The following is a 27,107-nucleotide window of genomic DNA, read 5'->3' as shown; positions in this document are numbered from 1 at the left end:
CACGTATAAGAAGCAGCCATGTCTAATAAATCAGGAATTACATGTTTCCCATTTCTCCAATGTAATAAAAAGATGTAAAAGTTCCAAATCAGAACAGATATATGTTAAGCTATACAGCCACATCAATAAATATGTATGGGTGTCGCGTCCCCTTCTGCTTTGCCAAAAATAGTACCAAATTATGCCAACCAATGAGAAACTATGTTTCATTAGGAAATGAACTTTAAAATACAAGATTAAAATGTGCTTTTTAAATCAAGATTTCCTGCTTGTTGATTTAAATCATGATTAAAATGGGTGATTTAAATCAACCATCCTGAACAAAACATGCATCTTTCTTAAGTCTTCAGGTTGGAGAAGACAGTGGTATCCTAAGGATCAGCCAGATAATTCTAGTTTCTACCATGCTGCTCATTCTCCAGCTAAGCAGTCCTATTGCATTCATCTTTTCTGAACTAAAAGCAATTTCCCTACCCAAGCCTGACACCCCGAGTCCCTTCCATTAACCTTCCCCAGACCTTGTGCCTGTACACTTCTCCTGCCCAAGGAGCATCATCAAGGAATTTCAAGCTGACACTGAATCAGTCTCAAACAAACTTCCCTGCTACAATTATAATCAGATCCTCCCTGGATGCAAATAACAGCCCCCACCCTTCTGTGCGTGGGCTCCAATCACGGCTCGTGAATAATTACGGCAGGATTTCAAGAGCCGCCCTCAAGAACAAGCGCAATGTGGAATCAACATGCCTTCTCGTGGGGTTCAAAGGGTACAGACAAAGCGGGAACTGCCCGCCAGTGAAGCAGAGAACAGAGAGCCCCAGAGACTTCACTACAAACAGATGTTGAGCTTTTCATCCCCAAGTTAGACCTGTGACAGATGCAGTGTACCTTTGCCAGACCTCCAGCGTGACCTCAAACATTTCAGCCAGGGATGGCTGAACCTCTCATCCCAGCCTTGTCTCGTTTTTCTCTTCCCATCACGCATCCACTTCATTGCTCAGCAGACACGGTAGCCAGACATTGTTAGGAACAGAGAGGAGTTGGTCTAAGTGAGGTTTGCAGGCTGAGGTAGCTCTGAAAACCCCACTGGGAGCTATGGCCATGCCTCACACGTTTGGGTGGCACGACGCCAAAGCTGACCTGCAGTCCCAGGAACTGACACAGCCATGTAGCTTGATGCATGGCTCAACCCCACAGAGGAAAAAAAGGTCACGGCCAAACACAGCAAGAGAGCACTGCTGGGCATCACACTCCTCAGCCCCACTGAAGAGCACCAGGGTCCCACAGCAGGCAGTGGCTTCGGTCTTCCACAGAAGGGACCTGAGACAGAAGAAAAAGCCCAAGGGGTACATGGCCAGGACACCTCAGAGCTTTCTCTTTCCTTTCCTCCAAACACCAACCTATGGTTCAGAAGACAGCCTAAATGGCTGTTACCTGTAAGCTATTTTTAAATATATATATATTTTTTTCCCAAACTGATCTAACAGATGGGCAGAGAGTTAGCAAGGAGGCTGAACTTCAGTTACTGCAAATCCAGAATGACTCTCCAGTCACTCCAGGCAGATACAGCCACCTGACCGACGTACATGGGCCACGTGGAATATCCCAGTGCCAGAATCTACCTTGCCATATTAGACTGGGAGAGAGATAGCCTGAACCGAACTTTCCAGCAATAATGTGCAAAATGAAGTCAACTTGGTCAGCCCAAGAAAATAGCTCTGGGAATCATAAAGATCTCAGCCCCAATTAGTCCGTCCAGGAAGGAAACACCTCAGTCATTTTAACAGTCTTGACGGTGGTAATTTTAGTGGAATGGGAGGAGGAGTGGAAAAAAGGCATCAGCAAGGACAGAAGGGAGAGACACAAACAGTACAAGAGATGGAAAAGAAAAGCAAAGGCGAGCACAAAGAAATAACCAGAGCTCTAAGAGGGAGTGGACAGCCCAGAAACAACTCAAATTTTTCTCAGTGTATACCAAGATTTCATCAGAAACAATACAATTCCACCAAACAACGCCTCAGTAGGAGCCCAGCAAAAATGAGAATTCAGATTTTTTTTCTCCTCCCCATAAAATTGTGATTTTCTCTCTTTTGGCTTTTAAGAGTCAAGAATCAAAGAACTGTGAAGAATTTGAATGCTATTTTCTCCTTTCTTTCTTCTTATCCCTGCCATTAAATGAAACAGAATGAATGGCACCTAGGCAGGATTCACCTTCCTTTCCCTTCCTACCTATTCTAACTTGCCAAGACTTTTTTTTTAAAAAAAACAAACAAAATAAGGAGTTTGTAAAAGGAAAGGCTAACTTGTGTTGAAAATTACATTTCTAAAAGTCAACAAAGCTTTGAATATAAGCACAGAATGGAAACAAAAGGCAGCAAAAACATTACTAAAAATAACTTTTAAGCTTCCCATTAAGTCCTTCTCCTTTTGTGTACAATGGAAGCCCTAGCATTTTTCTTTAAATTGGCTGCTGTGTTGTCTGTTGTTTTTACTGATTTAGTATTTCCCTGCGTGTGAAGTTGGGCGCCACAACAAGGCGCTGAGCAAGTCAGGCTTGGGATTTCCACCTCTGTATCAAAAGCCAAAATATGTTCTTGATCTCTTGGGCAGAACAGAATAGAGTCCAGAGAGAGCATTAGAAACAAATTCAGCACCTTCCACAGAACGAGAAGCATCTCTTCCCTTTCTGTCTGTCATCCCAACCAATTCCCCTTGCCACACGAGAAGCAGGCCAGCACCTGAGCATATTTTGCAGATCCTCCTGTGATTTGCAAACTCGCCCTGTGATGAGAGAAATCGGCAGCACACTAGTCTGCGTCTCCTGCTCTCAGCGAGCAAACTGACTGCCTGGCCCTGGTTTCTGTCATTAGAGACAGGAGTCGTTAAGAATTCATGCCCACTGCCAACGCTGCATTTTTGGAGAGGTCTTGCACTCAGGCAGAACTAATGAGCAGGCAAGGCAAGAGAACGACAGCTAAAGCAGAAAACACGCACACAAATATATCCAAATTGAGAATGCAGACTTATCCGAAGGTCTTCTCCCCTCCAAGGTACTTCAGCAGCATCGCATAATGAAATGTTTACCCAGGGGAAAGGATGATTGTCATACCTGTTATATGGATGGGGAGGCTGAGGTAGGAAGAGTGTGACTTTATCCAGACACGCTGGAGGGCTGTGTTCAAACTGGGACTGCATTTGAAAGGACTGGTCCTGACATATTCATTCAGCTGAGGAGATCACCAGGTGAAGACAGCACCATCACCTAGATGGGGCTGATGGCTGCGAATTCTCAGCTGTAAAAATAGGCCAGATAATGCCTGTCTGTCGAGGATTTACCCGCCTATACTTGCAAAATACTTTGCAGTCATTGGACAAAGGATTTTTATCAAAATGCAGCCAGAGGCTGGACGAGATAATAGCTTCCCCATCTTCCAGCTACTGCAGAAAATCCTGCCAGTTTCTGCGAGCAGAAGGCAGTGCTTCTTCCTGTAGTTCTGCATGCAAGAGCCATCCCGTGGAGCATGTGCTTACCACTAATAAGAGCCCTAAGTGCAGTGGGCGAGCAGAGAACTTAATCACATATAGGAATAGGGCATGCAGAGAAGGGACTCGCAGAGGGCCAGGCTCCCTCCGTGCCTGTGGAGCAGTTTGCATAACGAAGGATGCTCTCCATGTACACATGCTCGCATACAGCTTCCCTGAATTGTGGCTGCTGGGAGAATTGTAACGAAAGCATTTCTCACTCGCATCTGTTTACATTGTAAGCCATAACGTTACAGCAGCATTTATTCCTCCTTCTCTTCCCTTTCTCTTCCCTGCCTGCTTTTTCCCCAAGCATCCCATTTTTTAGACCTATAACCCTGAAAATGATGCAAGTCTCCCATTGATTTCAATTGGCTTTTGTTTAAGGGCTTGATAGCAGAGAAAAATTGAATGATCATTCATTGAAAGAGACAGATTTGGCCCAGTTCCCCAGCTGGTGTAAATCAGCACAAGCCCACAGAGCTCGGAGGCTCCCTGCCCTCTGCTGATGGCTTAGCCCACTTGTGTGCACGCGAGGAATTTCAATGCTGCTGCCCTGCCCGTACCGCACACAGACCCAGCGTGTGGCTTTCAGCGCTGCTCAGCAGCTCCAGCTCAGCACTGCACGGCCGGGGCTCATCCTGCTCCCTCTTCCCACCCACAGCAGATACCTCCACGGTCAAGGCATCCTCACTCTGGCTTGTTAAGAAGGAGGACCTGCTTACGTATTTACTCTGCCTCCTTTTATCTCCTCACACACCAGAGCCCACCCAGCACCCCACGGGGAGGCTGCCTGTGCTGGGAGCACGGCAAAAGGCACCAGGAGGATTTACAGCAGCAGGAGCCTGAGGCAAGACAAGACAAATACCATGCATGACGCTGTAAGCCATGCTGCTGCTGGAAATCCTCTGGAATTAGCTTCCCCTTGTGATGCAGATATCCCTTCCTTCCATAGCTCACCTGTATGTCCAGCCTGAGCAGAATGCTCCTGAGAGGCAGGGATGAAAGAGGACCAGGAGAGGATGCTGCACACCACAGCACTGCCATCTCAGGGTTTGGGGTCAGCCAGAGCTCTGAACAGGAATGAGGAGACGGGAGAGGGCCAAAGGTACCCAAACCTCTGCTGAAAGGTCCTTCTCCATGCATTTGCATTTACCTGAATCAAGACATATTGCAGGAGACAGGCCCTGGGAAAGATAACTATTTGCCTACAGCCTCCAGCACTGATCAGCTGGGTCCTTCTTCCCCCCAGAGAAGATTGCTTTGGTAGTCCAGGAAAGGAAGGGAAGAGCCAAAGCCACGAAACGATCAAGCTAACAAGAGGAAAATCTACTCTGGCTGGCATGTCTCTTGCTCACCTTGATTAGCCGAGCAGGATATAGACATAAAATTACAATTGCTTCCTCCATTCCCCCTTGCCCCCCTTTGTGTGGGGAAGATGTTAAAAACGTCAGGCTTGATTTACCCTGACACTCTGACTGACTCACGATACCTATAAATCCTCCCCACCAAAGGCAATCTCCTCTTTACCTGCTGCACAGCTGCGGATGGCAGGGGGAGGAGGTGGGGAGATGGTCTCCCCCTCTCACCATGTACATCAAGTCCAATAACTTCTTATTTCACCTGCCTCAAAAGAGGAGACAGGGACCTTTTGTTCGGGTTGCTTATGCTTTTGTGTGAGTGTGTTTTAAACAAGGCCAGGCGATATCCCTTTTGCTTTGCGGCTGTCTGTGTTCATTTTTATTGATGCAAGAATCTGGGTATGTGCTGGAGCACAGACGTTCAGCTCAATCTGACCACTGCCAACTGCATTACAGCTCAATTTCACCAGGGTGATTAGCTCCAAAAGGAGAAGGGGGAAAAAAACGACAACCTATCCTTGTGCAAACTTCCAGGCAAGAGAGGCAAGAAAAGCAATAGCTAGGGTGTGTTTTCGATAGAATAGCAATAGAAAGCTCTATCCAGGAGGGAAGGAAAAGGGGTGGATGAAAGGAGAGAGGGAAAGATCTAATAGGAGAAGTGAATGCAGTGCAATCTGGGATACAGTTCTGGCACATCTCCAGAGGCCACAGTAGTTCCTACAGGATGGAGGCTTTCTTTTAAAAATACTAATGGGCTGATTTGCAGAGCTGCCTGGCTCCCAGATCTCCCACAGAAACTACTCCTCAAATATCATTAACATGTGCACACTGCTGAGAAAGCCTTCCAAATATGACCCTGCAGCCGTGCTGCCTGCCTGCGGAAACCAAATCCAGCAGTACCTAAATGAGAAATGGAAAGGATCTGCCTTCTCCTGCCCAGCCACCATGCACCATCCTCCCGCTCAGGTGTTTGCTGTGGTACCATCGAGTCCCATAGGCGGGCTGAAATTCACAATTTGGCTCTTACCTCTCAAGCCCACTGCCAGGCTTCAGCCCCATGTGGTGTCCGCTGCCCAACCGAGCCCAGATGTTTCTGGTCAGGACCATGATGTAACCCACCAGCATCACACCCCTCTATCCCTGTGCTTCCTCAGCCACTGCACAAGGCCACACACTGTGGGAGAAGACTCTGCAAACGTCTGACCCTGAGGATAGAAAGTGCTGTCAGTGAGACCTCAGCAGCTATGTCCTCCAGGGCTCAGCCCCCGAGCCCCTGCTTCACAACAGAGGATGCTGTGGGCAGAAGAAACACGGCCACAGCCTTGCAGAGGGGAGGAGGGAGGAAGCAAATGAGTGATGGAATATTTATGGCCCTCTTCTTGTTGCAAACCCTTTGGTTATGCTCTGCGACCCTCTGGGATCTGCCTTCCACAACAACCTAGTCCCACTTCACATCTATACTACCCTCTCGGACTCCCCAGCAGCCCACGGTGATAAATTACATATGTAATTATGCACTTCAGGAAAACGTACTTCCCTTCATTTGCTTTAAACCTTCTGCTTAATGAGTTCACTGGGTAACCCTCTTGAGTCACAAGACATGGCAAACAATCATCTCTGCCACCTCTTCTACTGCACTCCGGACTGCATGATGTCTTGATCATACCCCTCTCCTACCTGCCTCTTTTCTAAACTGACACATCCCAATCTGCTTAATCTCTCCTCACTCAGAAGCTCCCCCATACCTTTGATAACAATCTCTATCTTCTTTGACATTTCCTATATCCTTCCAAAAAGGATGATGACAACCCCAGCAGTGGCAGTCTCTCTCTCCTGGTAACGCTTACGTCTACTGCTGGTTTTGACCACTACAGAACATGGGTGAGACATCCAAAACACACACCAGCACTGGCAGAGAGCTGGCCACCACGCACAGCTATTTGCACAGCCCAGCACCCCCTTGCCACAACTGTTCCAGATACTGAGGGCTCAACAACATTTTTCATGTTGTACTTTTAGGAGGTTGCTGGAAGGATACTTTGTCAAATTACTGGAGGGACCAACAAGACATATTCCGGAGCTTCAGGCTGCTTGTATTTACTAGCAGAACCACTACGGAGTTTATATCTTATCTACAAAAACAAACACAGAAACCTCTCTGTCCCAAGGGGGAGAAAACACCATTTGCACAGTACAATACAACCCAACAATTCTCAGTGACACTGGCACACTGAGCTCCCTTGCAATCTCCCGGTTAAGAGAAGTTCCAAAAATGTGTGTTGTGCGATAAACAAAAGCAGCCCTGCTGGAACTCTTGTGATATGGAAGCCTGTTTCTCTGTAGTTATTTATAAACTCTTCTTTCCAATAGTCGGTACCTTCATAAACTAGAGCAGATCAATACAACTGAAAAGTTAGAGGCAGATCAGAGAGAATTACATGGCATCTTGTATGCATCTTCAGAAATTGAAAGAGAAGAGCTGATCAAAACGTGTAGGTCACTAAACCCTTTTTTTTTTTTTTGAAAACAAGTATTTTCTTCGTTTCCAAATTTTTTTTCTGTTTGACATGAAAAATGCCTTTTTTTTTTTTTTTTTTTTTTTACATATTCTCACCCCCCAAACCAAGTAGTTTCTGATCTTTTTTTACTGAAAAATGCCATATATTAGAAATCAAACATACCATCCTTTTGGCAGGGGGTGAAGAGAAAAAGAAATCTGACATGAGTTATTGTATTCCAAGCCCTATTTTAGTTTGTTTTTTTTTTTTTTTTAAATAACTTAAACCCAAACAATGCTTGGCTTCTAAGCTGTTCAAGAAAGAAAAGAAAAAAAAGAAAAAGCACTGTTTTCTCAGTGGAAGCACTGCAGCTTGTGGATAGCCACGTGGTTATTGTTCATGTGTGAAAAACTTACGGGCTCCAGGCTCCTGACACAGAACGGAGATCACCCCCAGCCATGGAACTGTGAGCACGGTTTGAGGATTTTTATTCTGCGAGGCCAGAAACCAAGTCCAACTCTCCAAGTTGCCTCTGAGCCACTTCCTCAGGCTGCCTGCAATCCAAATCAAATCACATCTGACTTCAAGCCAAGACCAGAAAACTTGATTATCTTTCTCCCCTATCCAATGGGAGATGGCAGGTTGAGGGGAAAGAGAAGGGAGGAGTGAAAAATTAACACAAGCACTTAAGATGTTATGAAACTGCAATATGCATCTCTAGCCTGCCCCCTGGCCCTGAAGCCCATACATTATTTAACAGAAAAGAAAGCATAAATGAGCCAGAACAATAGCTTGAGGGAGGGAGAGGAATACATATATATATTTTTAATTCTTTAAACCATGCCCATTAGTTTTGTTTCTTATTTAGGATACTGCATTAATCATACTAATATTTTACAGCCGGGCTGTACACTTTAGCCATTACTTTAATCAAACCCATCAGCGTACCCAAGAACACGCTACCAGGTGGGAATAGCTGCTACCGCTTGCTGTTAATTACTTTGCATTTTACAGCAATCAGCAGCAGGGGCTGAGATCATAATAAATTCATGACTTATGGGTCCATAAAATCATTACCGTAGGAAAATATGTTTTATCAGGCATTCGTCGGGCTGCTGCTCAGAGAGAGATTTCTTGAAGGAAATGACACCCATGAAATTAAACCAATCCTTGCAGTCAGCAGAAATGCTAATGTGGGCACAAACAGAGCCGAGGCTTGTGCAGAGCGGCGGGGTGTGGGAGCGGAGGGATAGGAAGATGGAGAAGGGCTTAAGCGGGAAGAAGGGGAAGGGCTGGTGGGCAGCCAGCTGCCCAGGGCAGACGAGACACAGGGAGGATGGGGAAGCAGAGAACATGACACTAGGATGCTAAGGGGAGACTCCGGGTAGCGCAGGAGGATGAGGCTGGGGAAAGCACAGATGTGGAGACAGAAGCAATACTGGTGGCAGGAAGGAGGTCTGCACGAGCAGGAATTGGTGAGGGGAGATGGCGTTCACATCCTGCTGTGCCCCCCGTGGGCTGGCCCCTGCCTTGGAATCCGGGGGCAAGAGGAGAAGGAAGGCAGGTCTCGGCGGGGAAAGGCAGAGCACCAACAGCTTTGCAGCCCAGAGAGACATTGCTCCATGGGGCAATGTAAGCACACAGACATGGAGGGAAAAGTCCCTCTCACGCTTTTAGTGGGAGGGATCCTTCCAGCTAAAGATGCATTGATTAGTTGATGTGCAGAGGCTTAAAGAGCCCGGGCTACATTCAGTTTCCCGTGGCAATTTTCCAGAAGGAAACAACGCATTTATGACAAATCACAACACTTCTTCGCTTACATGATGCGCCTGTGATTTTGCACATAGGTAACATCAACTCAGCCGGAACTTCCTATCCCCAAATAGGGCCATCTGAAGCTTTAATTCAATCACCTGAAATCCCACACAGATAACATGAGACGTTACAGATGTGATTGGTGTGGGACCCACTCAGCGCCAAACACTGCAGTACCATCACAGTAAAATCAAGAACGACAGTGAAATCAAGCAGTGTCAAATTGACATAAAGCAGCAATAAAGCAGCCTCAAGATTTGAGAAGCATGAAAGGAGCCTAAATGAACTTGCTGAATAGTTTCTAAGTCTTTTCTGCACTCACATAAAATCCCACGGCACTTCTGGAGTCATTAGCCCTGCCAGTTCCTAAAAAAAAACAACAAACACATACAATAAGTTCACTTTTAATTTTTTCTTTTTTTTCAGTCAAAGACCAACTGAGCTTTCTTTGGCAAAAAGCCACTAGCTCTTCAAAGCTCTTGCATTTCTTGGCCTGTGAAAATGAAAAAGTGGAATGCGAGCTAGAAAATACCCCCGAAGTGTTAACTTGGCCAAGCCCTTGTTTTTTACTGTTTGTTTCAGTTTGAAAATACTAGGGAAGCTCAGTCATAGCTGGTTTGTTTGGTTTATTCGCCTCTTCCAATTACGCTGTGCAAACAGGGAACATTATTTAGTGTTATTTAAGCATGAAATTATAACAGATCATTTTAAATATCAACGTCCTAAAAATAAATCTTTGTATCACGGCACAGCAGGTCTAGATCTACTAGCTTGTTAACGTCCACCAGTGTGGGCAGATGGCAGGAAAACCACGGTGGAGAGGTACAAGATTTGTTGCTTTCCTTCGTGGGGATGGTGAGAACCTGGCCAGTTCGGCTCCAGGGCCATGCTGCTGAGGAGGGTCCCAGAAGGGAGTAGACACAGCACCCACATGCCTGGTGCCCTCTTGAGCATCAACCAGCACCGAGCCCAGAAGAACAGCACCAGCTGAGGGTCCCCTGCCACCTCCGTGGTGCCTGGATGTCACCTCTGGGGGAGGTGGTCTGTAAGAGGGTTTGTTATTCCTTCACCCCGGGGAGTCTTCCTGAAGGAAAAGCACCCCGTGCTGCTCCGAGCAGTAGCTATATCCCCACTCCTTGGAGAATGGGGATCCCCACACTGTGAAGGGGAAGTCAGGGCTTTGGCCACACCATATTACAGTTCCTTCAAGACTTTACACCCGGATTTCTTTCCTTTAAAAACTTGGGAAACACCTGGAAATAGAGAAAAAGACAGGCCCAAGCTGACTAAACAGAGAAGGGATGGGCCTATGCCTACAGCTGGGACATGCTCCCAGACCATTTAAACTCAGAGGTTTTCACAGCACAGGAAGAACAGCCCCACAGCTGCATTTGGCTGGCACCAACCCTCAGCATCCAGCCACCCGGTGCCTCATCAGAGCCTCGTCGGCACCGCGCTTGGTGCCTGAGAGCAAGCCCCCGGGCCCGGCCTGCAGCACTGCTTACACCAAGGCCCTGCGCGGCCCCACCAGACCAAAGGCCACTACAGCCACGTTTGGTGGTCCAGCCCCGGACACGGTGAGCTCCCCGAAGGCTGCAGCAGAGCCACCCAGCCCCTCACCCTCCTTCTGGTCCGCCCTAAGCCAGAACTCTTTGTGCAGAACAAACCGGGGGGAAGAGCAGGTTGCGGCAGAGCTCTGCTGTCCCCAGACATGCTGCTTTTTCTTTGCAAGCTGTCTTTACCTTAAGAAACCTTAATCACTCTAATCCCAGGCAGTAACCTGCTCCAACCACAGCCCAGACAGCTGCTCGCTGCTCCGCATCCCTGGCCTGGCATCAGCCCTGGCTGAGAGGGAGCAAGGAGAAACAAAGACCCGGAGCCAGGTGCTCCGTCAGCCCCCAGAGCTCCTAACCACACAGGGCGAGCAAGCCAGGGCGTGAGGTGCTGCTTTTCTGGGGGTTCAGCACCTCACCTCTAGTTAATCTCCTCCCCGCCTCCCACAGTGGCAGGAATGATCCACACCACGCTTGAAGATCTCTATATCACTTCCCTCAAATTTCAGAAGGGCAAAAAAGCACAGTAAGCCATATAGAAAATGGTGGATTTTTTTCCCCCAGAAAATACCATGCTCCAGCCAAGTCCACCTCCACCCCAAGGGGCCTAGGCCAGATAACCTGGGTGTCCCAGGCACCTCACCTTCTTTCTTCCTTGCAGCAGACTCCACGTGGGCTGTTACAACGGGGCCCATAAGTAACCTTATCTGACAGGTATTGCAGCCTGGAGATTTCCCCGCTACGGTCCTACCCAGCTATAAATATCTTTCTCTTCTTCAGGGAAAGAGCGTCTGACCCAAAGTGTATGAAGCTTCCTGACAGGCTGGGAAAGGAAGAGAAGAGGTTTAAATGTCAGCTAAAACAATCTTCATTTTCTTTTCTAAATTTGCAAAGCTTCCCGAGTCACTGGAGTAAGGCATTCGCCTGTTTGAAGTTCAGCTTGAAAATCCTTTTGCAAAATATTTGCTGAAATACAATAATGCTGGAATTGGAGGGGATTAAAACTGCTTCTGTCCTTGCCCCCATCCCCCCGAAGCCCCTCTTTAAGAGGGTTTTTGTAGAGGCAGGGACTTACATCTCCATGTCTCGAAGGCACAATACAAAAGAGAGCGGGAGAGAAATAAAAATGTAAAGCTCCTAACATTACTATTATTGAAATGCCTCATTTGACATTTTGACTGTTTCAATTAGCTAACAAGGAATGCTCGGCTTAATCCACCCTCAAATGCTGAAAGAAACTAAGTCTTTCCCTGCCTGCCCAGCCCCAATCCCTCTCCGCAACTCTTCCCAGCCTCCCCCACCCCAAAACGGACACACAGGTGATGCTCTGGCCCCACCAGCTGCCCCAGGGAGCTGGCTGACATCTGGGAGCATCCTTCTCCCAGCCCCTTCGTGCCTTCAGACACGGCGCCAGGAATTCCAAGAAGCAAGCAAATGGGCACCCCGAAAAGCCCAGAACAAACAGCTAGTGCCTTTTCTTACCACTTCAGGAAACACAGCACTAATGGGGCACTTCTAGACCATCAGAGAACTGGCCTCTCTCCCTCATTAGCATTAATCAACAAGGACTGCTTGCTGGTTTGAACTGCAGCACGCTGAAAAATTACCTGCAATGATGTGGTAGCCACAAGAGAGGGCTAAACACAGTGAAAAGGTTCCCCACCTCCTGCACGTGGTCCTTGGTTAATTTCATCGGGTTCATTTTATTTCTCCAGGATTTACCTGCCACTATGATTTTATGCCAAGGAAACTGAAGTGCTGGGAGCTCTCCTGCTGGCACGCAGAACAGCCGGAGCTTTCTGCCACGAAGCATTTCACCACCTTTAAACGCACGCACGCACACACACACTCCATCCCATGGGTGAGCCATCGCGTGCTGCTGGTCGGAGGGGGGCTGCGGCCATTACAGGGGAAACGCTGCTCACTCCATAACGCCAGGGCCACCACCCTCAGCTGGGGGAGCTCTCGGATGGATTGATTACCGTACGGGGAGCAATTGGCTTGCCTGGGGCACAAAAGCAATTTACTAGCTCTTCCACAGCTCAATTTCCACAGACAGCTCACCGGGCACCACGAAGTGTGTTTTCTCCCAAGTCTGCAGGTGGAGGAAGGCATGTGGATGGAATGATGCACACATGGCCATGCAGATGATGTTTGATGTTCACAGCACAATGACTCGCCCAAAGGACCGGGCTCCTGAAGGCGGTAGTCTCTTACACACCTTGGTCAGGCAATACTATCCATCCTTCGCACCTGGTTGAGGAAGCCAGGAGGTTGAGAACATGAGGGAGATTTAAGCAGGGGGAACTTCCAGGGATTCTTCCTGCTCTAACTAGAAGGCCTTTCAGGTCCAAACTCAAACATCTGGAGGCTGGCAGAGGGGAGAGAGCCACCTGTCAAGCTAAGTGTTGATGGACAACAGGAGGTAGAGGCAAAGTGTCAACAGCAAGTAAAGGGCCTTTTTTTTTGGTTTCAGACCAAACCTCCCTTCCTGCCCATAAAGAAGGGCCTGCACAACTGATGGGACAGATCCTGCCTATTTTATACCAACCACAACCTCAATCTTTTTGTCCTGTCCCAATCAAGATCAATGCGCTCCACAGGGAGAGAGCGAAATCATGCTCATTCAGAATAGCCTTTTCATAGAGTAATTGAGGTTGGAAAAGCCCTCCGAGACCACCTGGTCTAACCATCATTTTATAACCAATGTCACCCAGTAAACCATGTCCCTAAGCACCACGTCCAACCACTCCTTAAACACCCCCAGGGACGGTGACTCCACCACCTCCCTGGGCAACCCGACCCAACGCCTGACTGCTCTTCCTGAGAAGAAATGTCTCCTCATTTCCAACCCGAACCTCCCCTGGCACGACTTGAGGCCATTCCCTCTAGTCCTATCGCTAGTTACCTGTGAGAAGATGCCGACCCCCAGCTCCCCACACCTTCCTTTCGGGTAGTTGTAGAGAGCAATGAGGTCTCCCCTGAGCCTCCTCTACTCCAGACCAAACAACCCCAGTTCCCTCAGCCACTCCCCACAGGACTTGTGCTCCAAATCCTTCACCAGCTTCGTAGCCATGCTCTGGACACGCTCCAGGGCCTCCATGTCCTTCATATAGTGAGGATGTTTGAGTTTTTCCTTTGCTACTTCAATAATTCCCATGACCTCTGCTTGTCACAGGTATGTTAGCAAGATTTAATTTCCTCTAAGCATGAGAAAAAAACAAAACCTATACAAGTGCTTCCAGAACCACCCTTCCCAGTGCAGCCTACTTTCCTCTAGCACGGAACCAGCTGGCTTTGTAAGAGCTGTGCCAGATGCCGCTGGCACTGCTGCTCTTCAGTACAAAGTTAACTTCCATCACAGGGATCTTTGCAGCAAAACGCTTCTGCCATAGTTCAGGAAAACATTCGCATGCCAGGCAGCACTTAATCGAGAGCAAGCGTGTGCCAGGAGAACAAACAACTAACAGGGGGGCAGGAAGGCTTTGCAGGAAAGCGACCCCAGTCCTCTCCTGAAACGTCCTGGCTACCTTTGAGCTCCCAGACCCACAAAAGGCACGCGGGCTGTCATAAACAAGATGAGCAAGAAGCCCCACATCCCTGCATCCAACCTCTGAGCAGTGCTGGAGTCCCATCACATAATCACTCCAGCTCAGCTTCACCTTAAAGAACAGGGACGTGCTTCCCAGCTCTGTGACCAGCACCTTTCTGCTCTGACGTGCAGGAGCCTTCAGCTCGCCGCCAGGTTCACTGTCAGCACGTAACTAGCTGTCTGTGTGCTAACAGCTGCTTAATCTAAGCACGTCTTCCCCCTGCCAACAGTTCCTGCCCCAACATACACGCAGCACTTTACCTCTCAGCCTTGTTTTTGTGAAGCCAAACTCTAAGTGTCTGATCTTTGTGCCCCTGAATTTCTTTCTGGTCTCCTACATACCTGCTCCCTTTTGACTTCAGAAAAGGTGACCAGAGCATCCTCACTGCTCCTGATGGGGTCTCGCCAAACCAGCCAACGACGGTGCTACCATGTCACCCAGCCTACCACAAATACCTCACTGGGGCTTCCTACAATTCCATCTGCTCCAGCCTCGGCCGCAGCTCATCATCCTGGTGCCTCATACTCACCGGGGAAACCAAGTTAGCTAGGTTAAAGGTTGGACTCGTTAGGTTAAAGGTTGGACTAGATGAACTTAGAGGTCTTTTCCAACCTAAATGATTCCATGACTTTAAGTGACCAGAAAGCTACGGAGGTCCTAAGACAAATTTCCCTGGAAAGAAAAAAAAGATTTAAGAAAAACAAAACGATAAATCTATAGACTGGGACTGGAGACCCAGCCCACCCTCATGACAGCTTTGAGAGGCAGGAGATTTACTGTCTTCTAGCTCTGTTGGCCAGGCAAAAAGATGAAGCACACGTCGAGAGCTGGGCAGGATAACCAAACCCTATCCAGAGCAGAACCTCGGAGCAACCCTGAAAATAAGAGACTTAGTTTCCCATATCCCCCAGAAGGGATTATCCCTCTGGGACAGTTCTTCTCACTCCCTTGGCATGGTGACACTCATGCATCCTCATCTGTGTGCTCAGAAAGCCCAGGACACTGGGGACACGAACTTCCCTTAGCTCTTCCCCAGCATGGACACCACCAAGTTTGTTTAGACGAGGTCGCCTCACTCCCCTTTGCTCCTCTGCATTCCCACCACAGAAAGGCAGGAGGTGATCTGGAAAAGTCCTTAATGTTCGGGAAGGGCATCTGAAGTCCCACCAGCTCAGCACAGTGCCCAGGAGCTACCTTACCAGCAAACAGCTGTGCCTTCATGAAAAAAGCACCACTGTGCACGCAGAAGGGAGCTGGCAACAACAACTCCCTCCCAGGCAATTGCCCAGATGATGCACAGGCACAAAATGCCTGGTGCATCCCATCGAGAGGCACCCCTATTAATCATACCCCTCTGCAGTTAAAGTTATTTAATTCAGAGGTGAGAGAAGCTGCTCAGCTGTTTATGTCCAAGGGTTAAACTTGCCCCAGCCGCACACTAAACACATTTTTTACAATCTGGCAGTGATCCTTGCCTATTAAGCATCTCTGGCTTCAGAGAAGAGGTATTGATTTATTTCACTTTTATGGCTGGAGGTATTTATTCCTATTTGCTTTCTCGCTTCTTCACCCCACCTGGGGTGGGGTGGAGAGAGATGGGGAGGAGAAAAAAATTGCAAGACTGGTGGAGCCAAGAGGTGATGACTCGTGGTTTTCTGATGGAGGGCATGAGGGCTGGGACAAGGGAGGTGGGAACCAGCTCCTGGGCTGTGGCAGGTTTTGTCACAGCTTTTATTTTCATGATAGAAAGGGGCAAATACGTGGCTGGAAGAAAAGGAAATCGCATCAAACTTCAGAGGGAAGGCTCCTATCGAAGCTGCATCCCCAAAGGGTGCTTTCTGAGTTACAGCTTGATTGATCTGTACCAGCCAAGGACCTCAGCAAATTTCTCCTGTGGGAAGAACGTCAACATTTTCCCATATCTTAAAATGAACCTGGAAAGGAAGATAAAACCCTGCTGCCACCAGGGACAAGCCTGTACTAATATCCCTGACCCTCAGCCCATTCCCCATACCACCAGACACCCATTTCCAGGCAGGACTCATGGGCAGGGCCCCCAGCACAGTTTCTAACGCTGCATTTCAGCATTAGTCATCTGGCTTTGTTCTGCAGTGCCAGCACAAACGCACTTTTTGCATTTGCACCACCTTTGCACACTCAAGCTAAGGCCTGAGAAGACTCTGGCTGCCGGATATCTGCCTGGGGTCAGCCACACTTCTCTTGGCCTTTCTTCCCACAGCATCTGTCCAGCTCTCAAGCACGGGCACAAACACAAAACAATCTTCACCCTCCGTCTTGTACAAAATTCTTCTGCCTCCTAGTCTGGGGCTGGCTTCTCAGAAATGCCAAGAAGTCAACAGAAGACACCAAACTCGTCTATTTTCAGCAGCATCCAACATCAGTGGGACCCCCTGAAGCTCTGGTGACACAGGAACAGCCCCCTTTGCCTCCTCACACCACCACCCTTGCAAGCAGGAAGGAACAAAGCACCCCACTCCTGTGCCTGCACGGCCTGTTTTGCAGCAGGCAAGCTTGCAGACAGGATGCCTTCCACCCCTGTGCGCACATAATGTGTACACAGCACACAAGCCTGCAGTCTTCAGGCACCACCTTGGGATTTAGGGAAACAGCTGTATCCAGGTTTCTGAAATCCCACAGCACTGGGTCTGGTGACAGAAAGCAAACAAGGACTTAGTTGAAACGCTCCGTGCTGGGAGGAGCAGGGGAGAGGAGCATCGGGGCAGGAGGGCAGGGGTACCTGGGGGGAGCGAGCTTGCTCCAGCAAGGAGAGCTGGGGAGGATATGAGGGAGGTGGGAGACGTGTTTTGGGAGCAATGGGGTAAGCAGGGTTGGGGGCTCAGGACCCTACAGAGAGGGTGAAGCAGTTTGGGGTAGCCGAGCACAGCCTCCCAGCCTCCAGCCAGCTCTGCCCACCTTCCCCTGCTGCCAACAGGGCACGGGCCACACAGGGCTAACGCCTCTCCTCCTGAGCAGAGATGAGAGAAGCACGTAACAGCATCGCCCCAGCCAACAGAGCAAATGATGGGGAAAGCCAAACCCCGCCAGGAAGGGGCAGAGGATTTCTGGGCAGAGTTAGGAGCCACCCAGAGACCCCTTCTCCGCATCCCACTGGACCTGCATAAGCCGGGGTCTGCAGTCAGCCCCAGGGTCCCTGTCAATCCCCCCTTGATGTCTCCTCGTACATCTTAGCCTAGCCCAGGGAAAGCAAAATTTCAGTCCCCACCCTGCTTGTTTGCAATCCCTCTGCTTCAAAGAGAAGCCCATAGTCATCCAGAGCCAGGCAGACAACATGCAAATACCAAAAGAAGGAAAGAAAGGAGCGAGCAGGCAGGCGAGCTGGTGGCAGATAGCACGGGAGCTGCCACTGAGCGCAGCCAGTTCATGCTTCATTAGCATCCCCTCACCAAGCTGCGAGCACAGCCTTTCAGTCTGGCTACACACAGACAGACAGGGAGGGAAGGATGCACATTTTCCATACGGAGCTGATCTCCCCCTTTCCAAAAGCCAGCCCGCCCCCACTGAGGCTTCCTTGGGCTGAAAGGTGCACAATTCTGTTCCAGCATCTCCCGCGCTAGTTAAATATACCTTCAGGCAAGCGTCAGGAGTGAGCCCAGTTTGAAACTTATTGTGTTGTCAAGATGACAAGTGCTCTGCCAGGCTGTTAGTCTCTGCTGCCCTTCCCATGTCTGCTCCCCCTCCCCTTCTGCTCATTAGAAGCTCCCTTGATAAAGCAACGCTGGCTTTTTTTTTTTTAAATCATTTAAATGTTTTCTTAACTTCAAAACATCAACAGCTGCGGGACTGAAAGAAGAGCAGCGATGACACTTTCCCTTCCATGCAGACGGAGGCTCAGCCCGCTGTAAGGCGGCTTGCTGGATACGGAGCCATGGTGCGCGGTGCTCGCGCAGCTCTAAGCGAGGTGCCGACCGGCTGACATCCACCCGTGGATACCCACACACCAGCCCAGCCAGAAAAAAGAGAAGATGAGCTTGCCCAGGGTGCTGGGGCGCCAGCCAGCACCTCCTGCTGCAGCCTCTCCTCCCCCAGCTCTCCCATTCTCAACTCCAATGGGACCTCCGTGCGATGACCTTCACGGGCAGCCCAAACCTATGTTCACACAAATCTCATGGGCGGATCCTGAGATGGGACCACACTCAAAAGCATCAACGTTACAAAGCAAAGAGTCCCAGCAAAGGGGCAGGACAAGGCTGGAAGTCAGACACCTGAAGTCCAAAGTACAGGCTAGAGAAAAGACCGTGCCCAAAGCGGCAGCTCGTGCAGCGCAGGGTGGGAGGAAGCAGAACCACATCCAGGACCGTGAGGATGAGGCTGGAGCTGAGCTGAGTCCCATCTCAGGGATGGGACTGGCTGCAGTAAGTAGAGCACAGAGGCTGCCTACAAAAACCCGTGAAGACCTGGAGAGCCTTTGCTGACTCCCTCTGGGCGGCTGCTACGGACTGTGCAAGGGGCAGAGCCCAGCGCCCAGCACAGTCACAAACAGCAGATAGGACTGCAGTGACCCCCAGGACAATTTGGTTCGCTGTCCTCAACATCGTTCCCTACGTCTGCCTTCAAAAGTCTTGGCACACTGCTCCCACATCACCTTGCCAAACATCAGGCCGAGGGGAGCCCAGATCCTCACCATCAGTAAGGTGCAGAGAGAGGGGCTCAGGGCTGTCTCTGGTCTTGGCTCTCCATAGGACAGACCCGAGGGGACAGTCAGCAGCTTGACGCATGGCTTTCTCCTTCCTGGCCTGCTTCTCAGCCCCTGGGCCTCCATATTCTTGGGTTTCCACTCCTAGCTGTGGGGTCTTTCAAGCATATCAGTTAAGGATGGAAGATCTGTTAAGTTAAGGTCTGAGAAGCACAAACTCTTCTTGAAAACAAGCTGGTGCGCTGACCCTTCCTACAGGCCTCCTATATTGCATCCTCCTGCCTGGATTCCTCACAGCAATAAAATAACAATAAAAAACCCCACTACTCTTTTGCCCCTTTAGATGTGTCAGAAAGCACACCAACTAGCAGCCCAAGGCCCTGGCAGAGCTTGCTCTAAGTCTTGGCCAAGCTACTGAATCACAGCAGCTTGAGAGGAGAGATGAATTAAGCACTCTCCTCTTTGCCTGCAAACAAAGGCCCAGGGGTGAGGAATAGAGGCCCTCGAAAACAGAAGGGACCTGGAGGACTGTCAGATATGCCTCTTGCCACAATTTAGCCTTCCTGTCGAGCTGCACTCCAGACTTAAAGCTTTCATTTTTTACTTTCACTCTGGCTTCCCCTGGAAAAGGGGTTTATGGAGCCGTGCGATGTGCCTGCCCATCCATCTCCCCCAGCACATGCTCCCTGGCAACTCCGAGACGAGCAAACGAGGGCAGAGGTATCACAACGAGGACAAGCGGGCAGAGGAACGATCCTGCTGCTCAGAGCAACCTCTGCTGAGTGACGGAGGAGGATCCCCAGGGATCTGCTGGCTCCGGTGACTCCCGCAGTGTCTGCAGGCAGCAGCGAGTCCTGAGCTGCCGCGGGTGCCTCTCCTGCGTGGTCAGTCCTTCCCCGGGCGCGGGCTCCGCTGCCTTCTGCGGGTGTGCGCAGCACCCGGCACGGCGGTCCCGAGCCTGGGCCTTCGTGGTACCGCTGCCGTATAACTAACCACGATTAGGTACTCTAAGTGAGCATCCCCATCTTCTAATAAACATCATAAAAATAGGAGAAATGAGACTTAATTCACTTTTATTGTCACAACTGACATGTTGCAAGATCTTAATTGGACTGAAAAGCGCTTCCAGTAAGGAGACGCTGTTTAACTAACTCATTAGCAGCAGCCTGACAGAGACGGATGCTCCAGTTTTAAGAGGAGGTGAAAAGGAAAAACAGATCCCACGCCATCCCCACCTGCCCACGGCCTCAGACACAGCACGTCTCCCAGACAGGGGCTCGCACTGAAGAGCCTCCTCTTTAATTCAGGCATGCAGCAGCCAGCGTAGCTTGCACCCATTCAAACACCTGCCCCGTGTCCCCCCACAATGTCCCCAAAACAGGGAGCTGTGGGCCAGAGCCAGGAAACAGCTAGGCTAAATTGAAAACATCGAGCCCTCCGCTATGCACTGCTCTCAGGATATTCAGAAGTCCCAGAGTAACAGGTACTCCCGAGGTCCTGAGAGGCAAGGCAAGGCGTGCAGCTCCTTATCTTCCCCTCACAAAGCAGAGGGACTGCTTTGCCTAACACATTAAATAAAATCACCCTAGGGGCCAAGGCAGATAAAACATCACCCCCGCCAGGCAAACTGTCTAGTAAATTCTGAAACCCAGGGACTGGGATGGAAAAAACTGTGCGGTTCTCACCGACGCTGCAGCATCAGCAGCACCCCGAGCACCTCCCGAGCCACGGACAGACAGACAGACAGAGCCTCGTGCTGTTTGCTCTCCCCAGCAGATCTGGAGCAGCGCCTGGCTGGTTTACTCCAGCTCGCTCTGTCCCGATGCAGATAAATTTAGTTTTCTGCTCTTGCTGCCTGGGGAAGAGTAGGGAGGGGGAGCTGACATCTTTCAAATGAGACCTTAAAAATAAGCTGTCTGCACGTCTGGGCACTGAAGAATCCCGAGCAGAGCTTTGTCTGGCTAAGCCAGCTTGCTCCAGCACCCTAACCAGGTTATACCCTAGCCAGCCTGCTCCCCACCCAGCAGCAGCCGCACTTCTGCGGCATAACAGTCCCTGTTCATTGCACGTCTGTCATCTCCAGCATCTCTCGCTGTGCCAGGGATGCTCCTGGGGTGCCATCACTCTACGTGCTGCACACACACGCAGCGACAGTTCCTGCTCTTCGTCTCCTAAGGTCTTGATGGAGATCTGGAGGATGAGAGGCCAGGGATATTGAGCAGACCACTTTCAAAGCCATACTCCAGGGCAGCACAGAGCCGGGAATAAAGCCCAGCTCTCCTGCCTTCCCCAACCGTGACCCACTCTAACCACTACACCAGCTTCCCTTCCAGTGAGACGCTTACTTTCCCCGGGGCTGAAAGCTCCTCTGTGAAAGCAAGTAAGCATTTGATAAAGAAAATAACAGGATGAATAAAACCATGCGTTTGTACAAGAAAGCTTTTGCTCTGATCTTTAGTGCTGCAGTGTGTTTTGACCTACTACTGCAAGACTCAGCTACATCTTCCCTCCCTCCAAATGTGACAGAAGGCAAAGAGGCAAAGAAGAAGCCGCGACTGTTGCTGCAGAGCCCTGTGCTGGGATTCCAGCTGACAAACAGCATCAGCAGAGCTGCCCACACACACGGATTAAAACCCACACCCTCCTCTCTCCCGTCACCTGCAGGAAGTGCATGCACACACACACGGGGCCCGATTCCCTGCTCAGCCACGCGACGAAATATCAGCAGCCTCCAACAGGTTTGTGCGCAAGGAGAAACACACCCACGAGATACATTTCCTAATGAGGGCTGACATTTACCAGCTACCAGAGATCCCAAATTGCAAGGAATAAAACTTACAGGCAGAACCAGCTCTGCTTGGACAGAGCTGCTCCCTGGCACCGTGGGCGGAGGTGGGCGCAGGCTCCAAGCAGTGGCTCGGCACGGATAAGGAGCCCAGGCTGGTTTTGCTTGTGGCATCTGCTCTCGTGCAGCATCCAAGGGAGGGATCAATGACCCTAAGCGGCCTTTGTACTGCCTCTCCAGGCTCTTTGGCTACTGTGAAGCCCTGTTGGCTTATCAGGTCTGCGTTGATACAGAGGTAAGAGGGACACTTCTTACCACCTGAGGTTCACGGAGCAATGAAGGCCTCCAAAAAGCACTAAAATTGCTGGGATCTCACCGAGAACAGGATTTCAACTCAGAGGTTTGTTCCAGAGAGCTTCAGTGCCAGCTCCTCTTCAGCATGGGCCAACCCTGAACCACACACGAACTAAGTGCATTTTGCGTCGGACTCCAAAACCCTGCTGGACATGCCTCATCTGATTTACTATTGCTGCCAAGGAAGGTGGATTTATTCCCAAATTTAGCAGCTGCCAAATCAATGCGAGAGTGCTCACATGGGGATTTGCCACAAGCTTTTGTTAAGCCAGGGCAGGATTTTCACACTGAACAGCCCTTCCCTCGAGATGCATCAGGCCCACGGCTGGCAGCGCCCTCGCTCACTCCACCACAGCCTGGGCTGCTTGTCAGGTGCCCTGCTCCTGCCTAAATCCAGCAGTGATCCCACTTGGAGCCAGTCACCCACCTTTCTCGGGTGACACAGTGACAGAAAACAAGCAGCTGACAAGGAAATGAGGTCAGGGCTCCAAACTGCTCTTCTAAACTTCCCCCCTGACTTGGCATGCGTGGCACATGGCAGTGGGTTTATTTTTCAGCAAACAAGTTTCCTTTCTTCCAATCAACTCAGAGGCAATAAGAGGTGGGTTTCAACGAGGCATAAATCTGCCAGCGGCATATCAAGGCTTCTGAATAGCAAGGGCACAGACAATTGTCCAGTGGAAAAGAAAAAAAAGGTCAGAGCAGTAACTCTTGCAGTATTTGTTCCACAAACAGAGAAGGTTTACACAGCTTTTCTGGGCAATTATTGGGTAGGAAATAAATCTCAACAGAAACTCATCTTCTTCTCCCGCTTTGCAGCTGAATCTCTTTGCCTCACACTCCTAGCAATGTCCCCAAAATGCTTTGCAACAAGATGTCAGTTACACAACCCAAGGCTGTGCCCAAAGAGCCAGTGGAGAACTGTATTAAATTTAATAGCATTGCTCCAGGTAATCTACGACCAGTTATAATCAATTGTCCATGCCCACTGCAGCATGACTATAGCCGTCTTCAGTGCTGCAGGTGCAGGACTAGCTGAAAAAGCTCTGCGTGGGCTGGAGACAAGAGACAGCTTAGCACAGCCTTGAATACCTGGAGAGGCAGCGAGGAAGCCCAGCCCGCAGCTGCTGGGCTCGTTTCAGGCCAGGGTTCAAGGACGCTCGGTGGACTGGAGAGCCCTGGCGTGAGCAAGCCAGCCCCGCATTTACTGTTATCCTCGCGGGGGGAAGCCAGTCTCTCCCCTTTGGTGTTAATTCAGCACGGCAAGGACAGGATCACAGCCTGTTTTACGCAGAGGGAACGACGCAGAGGGAGGCAGGAAGGCTTTCTCTTGCTGCGATGATGGGACAGGATGGGTGTCGCACTGCACCCTGCATCCCTCCCACGCCACCCGACCACAGTATCATTCCCCTGCCCAGGGCCAGATCCAGGCTCCTCTGCAGCACTGGGGGAGCACGCAGCCCAGGTGAGGAGCTGGGACTGGCAGAGACAGGCCAGGAAAATGCTTCCCAGGCCCTCCAATCACCACCATAAGCCCTGGAGCTGCCGCTTCATTCACCTGTATCTACACCCAGCCCCTGACACCCTGACTGTAAACACCTCAGCCTCAGGGAGATGGCCCTTTCAGAGCACATTCCAAACACTTGCACACAAGGGCAGGCTTGAGGCAGAGGCATTAACAGCTGAAGTCCAGGCTGGTGACCATGACTGAAAGCCAAAGAGGAAGACCCAGATCCCAGGTCAGCTGTTATCACGACGCCAGACTACAAGTCCTAGCAAGATCTTGGTCTAGCCTCTATTTCTGGTCCACAAAACAGAGAGAGTCCTCCCAGGATGAGGGTATAATTGGATTCATAAAACTTTGAGGAGCCATAACATGGATGAACTGCTTGTCTGATCTTTGTCGAATACGGTGCTTGCTTTCCACCCTGCCCAGCTAGGGACTTCAGAGAGGGGCTGTATTTTCTTGCCAGCTCCTGGGAGGACAGTAGAGGGAAGGGTTACAGGATCCCAGTCTACACGTGCTACATTTCACAGCGCTCAGAGGCAGGAAGACATCCCCAGCTCTATGAATCTTCCTCTCCTCTTCTTGACTGCAAGTGGGTTGAGCCCATGAAAAAGTACAGCCAGGAAAAGCCCAGTGAGCTCAATACCCCTGGGAGCTGCAAGAACATCAGGGAGATGCTAAAAGCACATGGCAGCTGGCTCCTAGGGAAGCCTGTCATTCAGACCTGCTTTTGGAGGGCCCTGAAGAAGGATTTGTAGTGCAGGCAAGACAGATTTTGCTTGATCTAATGCTGTCTGTGGGGGCAGCGAGGGACAGCAGATTTCTGGTAGGCCTCCAAGCCTCCCTCCCTTGCCAATGATGGCCAAAGAAAGTACCTGTTGCACTGGCACCCAGGAGAGATAATGAACACGGGCACAGCCTCCAAGCCGTGGTCTCCATCCAGCATCATGGCAGGAGCTCTGCGAAAGGCAGAGGGCATTTATCCCAGCATCCCATCACTCAGGCGCTGAGCAGAGCAGAGCTAGGTGCAGGAAAGAAGTAGCAAGTGACAGCTCTAAGTGTGAAGAAGTAATTACAGTCCTGTTTCCAGTGACATTTCCCTTCCCTAACCTCCCAGCTTTTCTCCCACTGAACAGCAAGGCCCTGTTTCCACATGCGCTCCCTCCAGACAGGCTGACTGCAGTGAATGGAGCTGCCCTCCTCAAGCATCCCTGCATGCCCTCCTCGAGCACATACGGGAAGCAAGCTGAACATCAAAAACGCCAAGCACTTTGCCAGCAGCTCCCAGTCACAGCATGGCATTCCCATCACTCCAAAAAAACTGGTACCTCCCAGACCGACAGCAGTCCTCGGAGCAATCGAGCCAAAGCCAGGTTTATCACGTGGAAGAAAGGAAAGCCAGAAAACTATTGTCCAGCCTCCTGAAACCACTGGTCCCCTGAGGTCACAAAATCCCAGACACTTTCAGGAAGTGATAAGAGGCAGCAGGGTGTTAAGCTGTCCACTTCAGCTCCGAGTAAATCTCAGAGCTTCCCCAAAGCTAGGCACAGAGAAGAATGGCACAGCTTGCCTGAAAAGCAGCTCCTGGCCTCTTGAACAGTAACACTGCCATCTAGAGGCCCTCTTGGCTTGCTTGTGGAAGGGCCTGGGAAAACTTGGGAGGCATTTCCACCCTCCCCAGGCTCCTGCATGGAATAAGAGAGGTGTTAGCAGGGCCAGGGGGCATGAGGGTTAGAAGAGCACTATGTGTCACACTCCAGGAAATTTCAATTAATACCAGATAGGGAATTTTAAGGGGTACTGCAATACTCAGCTGTCTTACTTCCTTGGGAGAACTTGGACAGACCGAGGCTCAGCCAGAGCAGGGATGCTCTCTGCATGGCTCTATCTAAGGCTCAGAAGGAAGAGCAGGGTCCCAGGTCCCAGCCACGCAAGGGGGGAAAGCAGGTCAGAAAATTCTCCCCCCCCAGGTGAGGAAGCCAGGCCTGCACCCAACCTTCCAGGTCTCCAAGCCAATGGTTGGAGGCAACATCTGGAACCAAATAGGTCTGAACGGAAGATCTGGAAACCCAATTAAATCCATCACTGATCAGTCCATGCAGAAATAGCCAGTGAGCAGGAGGAAAGGACACCTTTTGGAGATGCCAGCTGAGAGACTCAGGCTTCCACAGCCGACCAGACAAAAAGCAACTGCAAATATGGTCCTATGGAGAGCTGCAGGACAACAAATGCTGTGCAATCCAGCAGGACAGGTGTGCTTGGCTAGCAGCTGCTAGGAAGCTCGAGCCAGGAGAATTCAGCCCCAAAACCCAACAATTTTGTGGAGCACAATGCAGACCTAAGCCCTAATCAGCCACCTCCCCACAGCTCTAAGGTTGTGGAACCAGACTAACCCCCAGAGGCAGTAAAGGACTGTGCCTAACCTGTCAACATATCACAGACTGATGTCTGAGCTTCCTAGCACACAGCTTCTCAAATAGCAGAGCTCGGCCTAGTTACGTACACTGCGAAGGTCTCAGCCACGTGCAGCCCTCCGCGCTCACACCCAGCTTCTTTGTACCTTCAGTCAGGGGTTATCCAGCCACACTCATTCTTTCTGAGGGCTCTTTTTCATCAGAGATGAAGCCAGTGGCCCAGGAGTTGGAAGAGAGAAAGCCCAGTAGCAGTTCCACACCCTCCCCCATGCCACCAGGACAAGGGGCCAGCAGCCCCCCCCCCTTCCCATTTAACACTTAGCAGGCCCAGCCCCAGCAGCAGCCACTTGAGTGAGGGCCCAGCAACTGCTAAATCACTCCTTGAGCAGCATCAGCTGCAGCTTGGACACTAATTGCTCATTAGCATGAGTCCCCTCTCACACGGCCATCTGGGCTGCTCCCTGAGTACCACAGCCCCCTCCTGCCCAGCTCCTGCAATGGAGGGCACCATGTGGTCCCGGAGAGGTGGCCTCAGCCTCAGAACTGTGCTGTGACGCTCGGGAGCTCAGCACCCATGCTGGTGGTGGGTGCTCTGAGCCCTTTGCTGCCAGGTTCAGTCAGTAAATATCCAGCTTCGGGCAATTCTGCAGCCAAACTATGATTTTTGTGCTGCATGGGGCTCTCAAGGACAGTCTTAAGGATCTGGGCAATATCTGTCAGACTTTTTGCGGAGCATGGCTCATCGAACTGATACTCAGTCCTGATTGCCACAGTTACCAACTTCCCAAAAAGAAAATAAGAAACCAAAATAAGTAATTCCTCCCAGCAAGGCCTCTCAACTCGCCATTTTAAAGAGCCCCAGCTCCTGGCTGCTGCTTCTTTGCCCTCTGTGGTGCAGCAGGGCCTAGAGGCAACAGCAGTGGTTGGGACCCCTGACCAACAGAGAGGGTCGGGCCCACCAGAAAGGAGCACGATTCAGGCAGCAGACAAATGTCCCCTTTGGGCTGCCCATGGTGTCCTCCCCCGGTAC

The 27,107-nt window shown here is 50.4% G+C and overlaps 1 long non-coding RNA gene across 3 annotated transcripts in view; it reads right to left on the bottom strand.

Moving 5' to 3' along the window:
* Nucleotides 1-26,464, bottom strand: part of LOC121074080 — a 58,767-nt gene extending 32,303 nt beyond the window's left edge. The window contains exons 1-2 of one of the 3 annotated variants that reach the window (XR_005822095.1): nt 7,798-7,995; nt 5,911-6,088 (exon numbers count right to left, since the gene is read on the bottom strand). This is a non-coding gene — a long non-coding RNA (uncharacterized LOC121074080). Of the gene's footprint in view, nt 1-1,140; nt 1,407-5,910; nt 6,089-7,797; nt 7,996-26,086 lie in introns of those variants that run through there. The other 2 variants (XR_005822096.1, XR_005822097.1) reach the window with 2 other exon arrangements.
* Nucleotides 26,465-27,107: the final 643 nt, after the last annotated feature.

This window comes from Cygnus olor, chromosome 8, assembly GCF_009769625.2.
Source record: "Cygnus olor isolate bCygOlo1 chromosome 8, bCygOlo1.pri.v2, whole genome shotgun sequence".
Taxonomy (NCBI): domain Eukaryota; kingdom Metazoa; phylum Chordata; class Aves; order Anseriformes; family Anatidae; genus Cygnus; species Cygnus olor.
This window is presented reverse-complemented; position numbering and strand designations above follow the sequence as displayed.